This window comes from Cricetulus griseus, chromosome 10 (genome assembly GCF_003668045.3).
Source record: "Cricetulus griseus strain 17A/GY chromosome 10, alternate assembly CriGri-PICRH-1.0, whole genome shotgun sequence".
Classification (NCBI taxonomy): domain Eukaryota; kingdom Metazoa; phylum Chordata; class Mammalia; order Rodentia; family Cricetidae; genus Cricetulus; species Cricetulus griseus.
In genome coordinates this window covers 3,424,676-3,435,353 of record NC_048603.1, presented here as the reverse complement: position 1 = coordinate 3,435,353, position 10,678 = coordinate 3,424,676, and the positions used below count along the sequence as shown (strand labels likewise).

The window sequence follows — 10,678 nt, the reverse complement described above, 5'->3', positions numbered from 1 at the left end:
TTCACAGTTCTCTCTCTCTCTCTCTCTCTCTCTCTCTCTCTCTCTCTCTCTCTCTCTCTCTTTGAATGTCATCCAAAATTTCTCCTTTGACTGCTGAGCCCCTGAAGGTCCACAGAATGTCTTCCGTGGTACACACCTAAGTCATTGAGGCCTACATGGATATCTGTGTTAATGTGCTGACTTCATTTCAATAGTCATCATTTCAAAGCATCGAAGTAGTGTCTAATAAAGAAAGACATGGAAAGTGGTTTGGCCAAATTCTGGATTTATTCCCATGAAATTAAGTCAATCACAAATAACAATAGTAGTTATTATCATCAATAATCATTTTAGGGCTGAGGCTGAGAAGGCAATGGTACTGATAATCCCCCAGAATGTTATTCATCATGCAACTTTTAGAATTATATATTGAAACAGTCTAGTATGTAATTACCAGGAAAGTTATTTAAAGCAGAAATATGAGACTCAGAGTGCCAAAGGTGTAAACAACTTTAATCTGTTAATTTATTGCACATGTCTCTCCGAGCCAAGTTTTAGTTTAAGATTAGATCTTGGATATTTTTGTGTTGCTACAAATGAAACGAAAAAATGTTTAAACTCAAACGCTAAGCGCTTTTCATCTTTCAGATGTCCCCTATCTCTTTGTGAAGCCAAGGTGATTTGGACAACTTAAGCACTGTTGATCTACACATCCTAGCTTCCCCTTGAGAGGCACTCTGGAGTTTGAAAGACACTATGGCTGCACTCACCTATGTCAGCAGGTGGTCCCTTTAGGTAACAGGCTTGCTATAGGAATTATAGGAATGGGAGTTACTTTTTAATTACTGTGACAGCAAACATAGTTTCTATTAATCAAAGATGATTCGTGGCCACTGGACAAGGAAATTCATCCATTCATCCATTCATCCATTCATCCATTCATCCATCCATTCATTCATTCATTCATACAGGACAGAGGCGAGAAAGTGTGTTATAGACAGCCTATTACATACTAGATTCGATTACCTGCAGCTGCCTTTTTCTTGCAACTCAGAGTCTGCTTCTGTGTGGCGGCCTATCTTGTTCTGACCATTCAGTCAACCCCTGGCCATATGAAGGAGAGCTACAGTAAAAACTGAGGCCCAATCAATCAAGTCTTTAAAAGATGATTCACTACCAAAGGTAAGTGGCTTTTGAATAGGTCTATGTTCTCAAACTCTCCAAAAGGGCTCCGCCACCTCTTACTCTTAAGAAACACTGTTCTCCAGTTACACCACCATGAAATGTGACCTTCCTCTACAGCTGGCACTGGGGTTTAGTCGTAATCATTAAAAAGGTACAGGTGTGCTGACAATTCAAGCTAGCAGGAGAGTGGCATGGTGTGAGACAGGGGAATGGGAAAGGGAAATTTACAGGAAGGCTTGCACAAAATTGAATCCTTAATACAATCTCAATAATGTGAGCTCTTGCAGCCAAATATTTGATTCCCCTCTTCCCTTCACAAAATCATGATTGACTGAGAGCTTATCTAAAACCATATTTCAGGGATATTGGAGGGTTTCAATGTACACATTCAAGAATTTGCTGCATGTGTAACTAGCCCAAGTTTGATTCTATGATGTCGACTGCAATTCCCACATCGACAGAACAAGGAAACATTCAGGAGGCGAGTCTCATTCAGGGGAGAAGCTTCAAACTGTCAGCTTGACCGGGCAGAAATGGAAGCCATGATCAGGAAAGGAGGCAGACTTCACTTCCATTTATAAAAGAACTTCATCAGGGTGCTCACAAAACAAAACAAAACAAAACAAAACAAAACAAAACAAAACAAAAAAAACAAAAAAAAACAACAAACAAAAGAAAAACAGGGGACTCACTTTAGAAAACTTGGTGTCCCTCGAGGTGTTCTAAAAAGCAATGAGTAGTCAGTCATTCATGAAGACACATTGGAGGACAAGCCCTAGATGGCCTAAGAGACATGCCTAATGTCCAGCACTTTATTTCACATCCCATATCTGGTGGGGGCCAGGGGTTCTCTCTTCTAAGACCATTTGGAAACTGCTGGTACTGCTATGCATGGACCACACTGTAGAACATCGGGAGATTCAGGGCAGACTCAAGATGGAATCCACCAACCCAAGTAGCTTCATCATCACACATTCAAGTTACTAATACTTTAAGCAAGGATTTCATGTGTATGTGATTTCCTAGGTAAACAGCAACCCGAACACTCATCAGAGTTCCCACAGAAGCTGTGCACTCGTTAGTTCTGAGAGGCCAAGGCAACTGTTGTCCTAATGTTCACCACCCTTACCTCTTGCTCCTAAACATCCATCCAGCAGGCTTACCCAAAACTACTTTTTTTTATGCCCTATAGGGATTTCCATTATTCCAGATACCTGGAATAGTCATTCTAAGAAGTTCCATCAAAAAGGCTTTAGACTGGCAACTGGGAAAGAGTAATTCAAACACTGTGATATTGGATGCATAAATGATTTGAGAAAGCAGAAGGACTTGAGTTTGAATGTTAGGGGCAGGTCAGGGCAGTTGTCTGTGTTTCAGCTCCCCTCCATAGTAAGAGCTGTGTATGCTTTCTTCTAAGACAATAAAGTAACTAGTACTAAATTTCTGGCATGTAATGTTTACGGAATCAATTAGTTAACTGTTCCCTCCCTCTCTGTTACATAGGATGAAGATAAGTTAATAGGTAAATCATGAATAAATAACTTAAGGTCTAACAATTTATAAAGAAGCATATTTCTAGCCTGGAATTCAGAATAATATGAAAGGCAACTTGTTTTTAAAGACATGTAGGTAGTTTTCTGTGGAATCTTAAATTAGAATAGAACAGAAAGCTTTGGATGATTTTGAAAGGGAAAATAGGGAATTATTACACCACATTTCAACCTTGCTTGCTTTGAAGAAATTGTGTTAGAAAATGCTTGCTATCCAAGAACTCACAGCAAATATGTCTCTAATTTTAATACAACACTATAAAACTGTCTGGAAAGTTGAAACTAGTTATTAACAGACTCTGAGTGGGAAAAATATTCTCCAGGGGTAAAATGATTTCCCATGAGAAGTAGGCTTAGGGTCTCCTGGTCAGATGCCTTCAGATGTGAGACCATAAAAAATTGCCACTAGGTTTCTTATCGTTTAACTGCTTGGTCCTCACTAGGACATTTTCAATGTAGGACCAATGTAAAATGCTCCCCCATCGATTCATGCTCCATATGACATAACACCTCCATTTTTTTTGTCCCAGAATGTTAAGCATTCAAAAGATTTAATGGCCCCAACACGGGTTCTAAAAGTGCCTTTTCTATTCTGTCTCATGCTATTTTTTAAAACTACTGGGAAAGTTTAAAGGAAAGCAATCTCTTTGGACCATTTGTCATATAATGAGAGTTCACAGCTCTCATTGTATCTTCTTCTAAAACACTCTTACCCCTCAAGGATAAATTCTTCCATTTCTGATAAGGTCCTAGTCCAACCCAAATTACAAGGAAGGGAAGTCTTGGGGGTAAAATGTGTTTACTGATTTTTTTTTCCACGTAATATCTTCAAAGAAATTGGAAGGAAGGAAGAACTGATCCCAGGGATATCTTCCAGAATAGTTTTTAAAAATACTGTGACATTTTGCTTCTCCAACATTCTTTGTCTCTGAGGAAGCTGAAGCCACACTGAAGACTCGACCTCCCAAAGCAAACGTTCATCCCAAAGACTTGTGCTCATTTGTCTAATGCAAAGATCATCTGTGGAATCATTTTTATACCCCCAAGATTCACATTAAAGCCAGTTTAAAAATAATTTGCCATTTACATATGTTTTTACTAGATTGAACGTCAAATGCTCTTTCACCCTTCCCATCCCGGCAGCAAACGCTAGAATCACATTATCTTAAGGGTTTTATTCAGCAAGTTCCAGGGCTGGGCCTCTGAACAAGATACGTTTCTCATGGTGAAGGGTTAAAAGAGGACACAAGCTCCCCTCTGGAAGTCATTAAGTTCCAAAGCCCCAAGAAGATAAAAGTTTCCATTTTCTAAAATGTAAATCAAAAACATATTCATTAGTATTGCAAAACAAACATGCAAATCTTCCCCACTTGAAAAGCTCGGCTAAATATGTACAAGGGCTAAACCCAAAAATACATCTGGTACTCAGCTACAGAGCTTGTTTTTTTGGTTTTATCTAAAGAGTTTGTCTGTCCTCCATGGTTGGCTTCTTGGATTATTGCAATTCATAATAAGCCTTTTAGCTAAGGATGAAATAAACAAAGATAAAGTCTATGTCCTAGTTTTAAATGGTCCAGATGGGATGATTTTTCCATATGCTTAGCACACCCACTGTTTATTAATCACTGCTAGCAGAGCTGAGAGGATTACAGGGTTTATTGCTTAAGCAAGGGTTGAAATTTACAGTTTGTGTAATCTCCGCACACCTTTTAAAATATTCTATCTTTTCTGGGCTGTTCTTTGTGCTTAACTCAGGTTGGATGTGTGTCCAAATCGGGATGCTCGGGTCTCAGCAGCTGGGTCTGAGTGTGACATATCAGGGGGCAGAGACTCTCAGCCAACTGATCAAGGGGAGGCTTTTGTGCCCAAATTTGGAGACAATATCAGTCTCGAGGAATGTGTTACATCATAACAATGACAATGTGGGTAAAACTGGCAATACTTGACTCACCACCCTTTACAATGATTTACTTAGCGTCTGGCAATCTGTTCTTCATATGATGCGTGGTTCTCATAAACAGTTTCAACATGGGAGAGTACGGTGTCAAGATAACAGTCATATCGTTCGTCATTGCGGATCATCCCTGGAGCTTGCCAAGAAAAGAAGGCCCTTTTATCTTGCAAGGCTTAGGAGTCCTTGCTTTCTGGTGATTGCTTCTCATCAGCGTGCTGTGTTGTCCTTTGAAACCCGATCGTCACCACCTCCGTGGTGTTGCCATGTCAGTTTGCTGTGAGATGAAGTCTTCAAAAGGAAAGGTCTCAACATGGGGAACTGTAGAGGGAAGAGAGAGGAGGAAATCCTGAGACAGAGAGGAGTCGTGGAGAGGGAAGAAACGCAGACATAAGTCAATGGAGCAACAAAGATACCCTCACTTTTAACCTGCCATCTGTGCAATGGTACCAGCCTTGGATGACAGGGACCGTTTCATTTCCTTAAGTGTACTGAGGTCTTCACCATAGTTTAGTTCTAAAATGGTTAAAGCAACCATGTGGGAGGTAAGGAGGAGAAATCTCTGCCTTTTTATGTGACAATCACGGTCTCCCGTGGATTCAAGGGGAATCTGACAGAAGGCTTCCATATTTGGAACACCCCTAAAACTTGGAAGGAGAAAAAAGGGGGGAAATATTCTTTAAGTTTTCTTTTAATAGAATTGGTTAAGACAGTTAATGTTGAAAATGTTCTATTAATCATGGATGCTTTTTATAGTGTTTCTACATGCGTTCTGAGATGTGGTTTTATATCTTCAGCAAATGGAGAATGGAAGACCACTAAAAAAAAAAAAAAAAATAAGAATTGGCAGCTGTGGGTACGGAGAACTGAATATTCAGCTCTTCAAAAAAGACTTTGAAATCGCTCTGCTGGAGTCTTGTGTATAATAATTAAGTTCTGAATTGGAACCTGGCATGATATCCTCCTCTACAGCATGGGCCTATAACATGGGCCCTTATAAATTATAACGGAGAATTTGTGCTCAGAAGTCAGTGTTTTACAATGGTGCTACCTAAAGGAGCAGCATTATGTCCGTGGATGGAAACAGTCCAAGTTGAACTTGGAAAGTCAGTTGTATTAAACAGACAATGACCAGATGATCTGCAACATCTATACAAGGGTTCCCCTTCTGATATCTCGCCTTGGTTTGGATAGCCACAGACATCATTAATTTAAAGCACTGTTCTTGGGCAAATTGGTGCCCAGGGGGAAAACAAATCCCACTTCCCAGCCAGAGAATAAAGATATGCTGTGTGACTAACCAAGAAAGAAACAGCTTAGTTCTTTGGATACTTCAGAACATACTGAGCTTATGTCAAAAGAAAGTTAGACCTGTTGTTTGGAAAGTTTAGTTACTTACAGTGGAAATAAAAAAGCAAGATCTTTGATCATTGCTTCTCAATCTTCCTAATGCTGTGACCCTTTAATGTAATTTTTCTCATGTTGTGGTGACCCACGGGCATAAAGTTATTTTTGTTGCTGCTTCATAACTCTAATTTTGCTACTGTTGTGAACATATTTTAAATGTCTGTGCTTTCCAGTGGCAACCCCTGTGAAAGGGTTGTTCACCCAACAAAGGGGTCACATCCCACGTTCTAGATGTTCAGTCTGAAGTAGTCCTTAAAGAATCTATAAGGCACACAGCAAACTGCTAAGCTTCAGGCCTTGGCAGGAAAACACAGGGAAGACCTGGCTGCCGCATGAGTGTGACAACCCCACCAAAGCTGTCGCTAGGCAAAGGAATGTTTTGCCACCACTGAGTAGCAAATATTTTCAGCAGCTTAACCAGTATGCATGAGGGCTCTGTTTAGAATTTCCATCCTCAGAGTAATTATCTAGGTAGATGGCGCCCTCAGAAAATGACTCAGCTGTTTTTCTTGCTGAGTAAATGGCTAAAGCCAGCGATTGCTCAAAGCAAAAGGAAACTGTGGAAGAGTGACTGGACGGCGTCTCAGCAGCTACGTGGACAAAGCTGGGTCAGAAATGCTACCCTCATACATGAACTTGTGGACGTTTCTTCAAACCCAGCTGACACTCAGAAACAACCCATGTGTCCTTTGCTTCGGGCATCTTCATGGATTCCTGTGCTACTCACCAGTCTGTGTGTCTCCCTCCCTAGGACGCCCTCTCTCCTGTGCCCTTCTGAGTCTGATGCTCTCGTCTTCCTGGATGACTCCAGCATCTGGAGAAAGGCTCAAGTCCCTCTTGCTAGTCTGTCTCCAGCAATCCATGCTGCAGGATGCTGTAGTCCACTAGCCAAAGCAATCACACACACACACACACACACACACACACACACACACACACACACACACACAGCAAATCAATTACACTCTGTCACAATCCAGCTAAAAAGTGGGCAGATGTTTCCCACTAAGTATAAGAAAAGCCAGGCATAAATGGGTGGCATTTCCGACTCAAGCCACTAAGTTCCCTTTATCGAGCCACACCAATTTCTAAACCCAGTCCCTCACCCCCCTTCTCTTTCTTTGGTCAGGTCCTTCCCAACCTCTGTGCGATCTAGTTCAGGCCCATCCTGTTTCTCCAGGCCTTGCCCACGGCTTCAGTCACATTGATGTCCTCCTCTCTGGACCAGTAAAACTCAGTGTGACTCACTATACACACCATGTCACAGCAGTGTGCTGCCGTGTGGCTATTAACAGCTTCGGGTCAGTTTTCTTTCCAGAGTACAAGCTCAGAGATGATAAGGACTGTTTCTAAATGCCCAGGTGACAGTGAGTGCCTATTGTACACCCAGCACAATGTTAGGCCCCTTCACTGAGCTCTGTCCCTGAAACATAAACTCCACGGGATACGTGTGTCTGTTTTGCACACACAGTACCCGGCAAAATGAACAGGTAACATGATTCTCTGGGTTCTAGTGCCTGGATCACCTTCACTGCTCGGCTTTGAAAACAATTCAAACACATCACTAGAAGTCCTAATAAACAGACACTTTAAGATGTATCCAAATCAATGCTAAAAAACGTTCTGCTAAAATGAAAACATTCCCCTAACATCTCTGAATTGGGTCTCTAGTTTCACTGAACAGTTTTGGTACAAAAATGAGCATTTGTGATATTTCATTATTTTACTATGCTTTTCCATGGTTACACCCATGAGTTACAGACAGTTGTGAGGACTTCCCAAGAGAACTGGCCAAAACTCAAAGTTTCTGAGTGATCTTTTTTTTTTTTTTCATACAAAATTCCCAACTAGGTTGCACCTATTAATAGTAGTTATTTTCAACTTTCCACACTTTCCATAAATAAGGTTACCCCAAACCACTTCCACCATGTCACTCCTGAATTTAGATTTGGTCATTTGCCCTTGGAAGAACCAACCCTTAAGGCATGGTACCAACATGAAAGCATCTCACTGGAAACGCCCAAGCTGCTTCCTGAGAGGCAGAATGAGCAAGGCACTGACTTGCGAAGATCTTAAAAAAAGCACATAAACTATCAACAGTGTAGACAGTATCAAACGGATGTCTATACAACATAAATTATCCAGGTAAAGTTCACCCCACCCTTCACTTACATTTTTCAGAACAGTAGAAGCAATAGATGCCAACTGAAATGAGAAGTTGATGAAGCCAAAGTTGGCCCAGTTGGGAAATATATTTTATCCTACCACGTTTTTACATTTGCATACATGGCACCCTTCAAAGCCAGGAGTTTATATTTTTCCACCAAGGCTCAGCATGTGTGAAAAATGCTTTCCAAGAACTGAAGACTGGCTAAGATGCAAACGCAAATACGGATTTGTGGGCAAACATACACAGTTTAACCTGATCTGAGATCGTTCTGCCATAGTATCAACGAGCTCCGTGATTAACCCAAGTCTCCTTCAGATGAGAACGTTGAAGCATGGGCCCAGGCTTAATTCAATTGAACAACCTTAAAGTCTAAAACACAATGGCACACGAGAGAGTCACTCTAAAAGCCAAATTGTTTCTGAATAGCTAGAATGCCTAACTGGAGAGAGGGAGGTTCAGTAAGAGATAATATGCTTAGCATTGGGATAGTTCAATGAGCTAGTTCATTCTTCCTATGAAAGGGATTATCTCTGTGGCCACAAATAAATTCCAAGGGTTCTGATTCCATGACAGCTTTTCTCCTCTCTTGGAAAGGGAACAATACAAGAATTCTCTATTGATTCCTAACCCCAAAAAGGTTCTCTCAGTAAATATATGCTCACAAGATCTGGTACTCAGAGGGACAACTGGGCTAACCTTTTGTTTTCTCTGCCTGCCACCCTAACCAAAGGTTCCTTGTTGCCAAATAAGGGGTTGAGAACAGAGCTTATAAAATCACATAATCTATCTGAACCAGAAGAAAGTATCTCAGATAGTCAGGGAGACAAGGGGGGAGGTTGAAGAAGATGTTGCCTTAAACTCCATGTCTTCAGGATGCTGTGCTTCAGTGCACATTATCTCATCCTTGGACATGATGGATGCCCAGTGTCATGTGCTATCTCTTTTTCTGTCCTTGAAAACAAAAGAGAAAAGATGTCCAAGAGAGATTACATGGAGATTTGAAATTTGTTTAATGCATGGTTATTTGCCTACATATGGCCTAGGCCTGTTTCATGCAAACTGCCAAGAATCTTCAATGGTTCCCAGGGAAATCCAAGCTTCGACTTCATAACCCTAGCTTTTCTGAATCATTTTAATTGTTCCAATTAGACGCTGCATAGTGAACAGCCAAGTACCAATAACGCAGCAATTTTTGCCAATCTGCATGTGAATACCAAACAACAAAATAGAGAGATGTTCACTACTCAAAACACAATTTCTTTCTGGTGGTCATTTTGTTTTTAACTTCTTCTTATTATTTGAAAATAACATTGTATTTGGAACAGGTTCAATTGCCCAACATGACAAAAACAGGCATGGGTGGCATCTTGACCCCAGCCCAGGGTCCTAGGAAGTAAACAAATTTTTCTGTGGCGTGGTACAGAGCCAATTCCGGAAGAAGAAGCCAAAATCCCGAATGAAGGCTGATCTCATAGAAGTGTTCCTTCCCTTATCAAGATGAGGTTTCAGGCTCTCAGATTTCAAGGGTTTGTGTTGGTTTTTATTTGTCTTAGATGAGCACAAGCAATTCTCACATGTTTTGCCCTGGGCGTTAATTAATGCGAGCCACTAACACTTGGGGTGGGGGGTAGAGGCGAAAAGCAGCATCCATTAGCAAATGGGATCTCTTTATTAAGTACTTGCTATATGAGAGGTACTGGGTTAGGTGTTCAAAGGCCACCAGAGGCGAGGTAATATGGCCTAACCATGAACATGGATGGTTTTTAATAAAATACAAACTACATGTCAAAGGATGGTCAGATAAATCAGTGTTTGGGTGTTTGGAAAGGGGCCCAAGTCAGTTAACTAAGGCTAATGAAAATAAGGGAGGTTTGAGCTGAATCAGAGAAAAAAGAAACTCACATGGGTGGCAAAGAAAGACAGACCTTCATAGCAACAAGCAAATGTGGAAAAATGGTTCTTGTTGAATCTGACAAAGGCACAGTTATAGCTCAAGTGTTTTCTCTATCTCTAACTGAAAACTATTTAAATAGTTTTTATTTAGGAATCCCACACACACACACTAAAGGAAGTAGCCTTTAGATAAAGGGACAAGTCAATTGACATTGACTAAATGCGACCAGATTCTAGCAAGCAATTTTGTGACTACTAATGGCACCATCAGAACACAAACTTGGAAGAGGTATACACGAATAACAATAGTCAACAGTATAAGGATTTTATGGCTCTGCGCTGTACATTTGATCTGGTCTACAGTAAGTGGTGGATGTGGAAACTTCATATTTGACAGGCTTCTAATGAGCTCTTTGGAAACCGACCTTTCATCATGTAGCTCTGTATACTTAGCTCCTGGTGAATTGCCTGGGGTTATAGTAGATGCTTAGTTAGCACAGACTAAAATAAACACGTCTACCACACAGTAAAATATGCCCATGG

At 40.8% G+C, this 10,678-nt stretch overlaps 1 long non-coding RNA gene across 1 annotated transcript; it reads right to left on the bottom strand.

Moving 5' to 3' along the window:
- Positions 1-3,874: 3,874 nt before the first annotated feature.
- On the bottom strand, positions 3,875-7,263 carry LOC118238680. Its single transcript, XR_004771340.1, has 2 exons — positions 6,800-7,263; positions 3,875-4,986 (listed from the first exon to the last, which is right to left on the bottom strand). It is a non-coding gene; the product is annotated as an uncharacterized LOC118238680 (long non-coding RNA).
- Between the last annotated feature and the right edge of the window lie 3,415 nt (positions 7,264-10,678).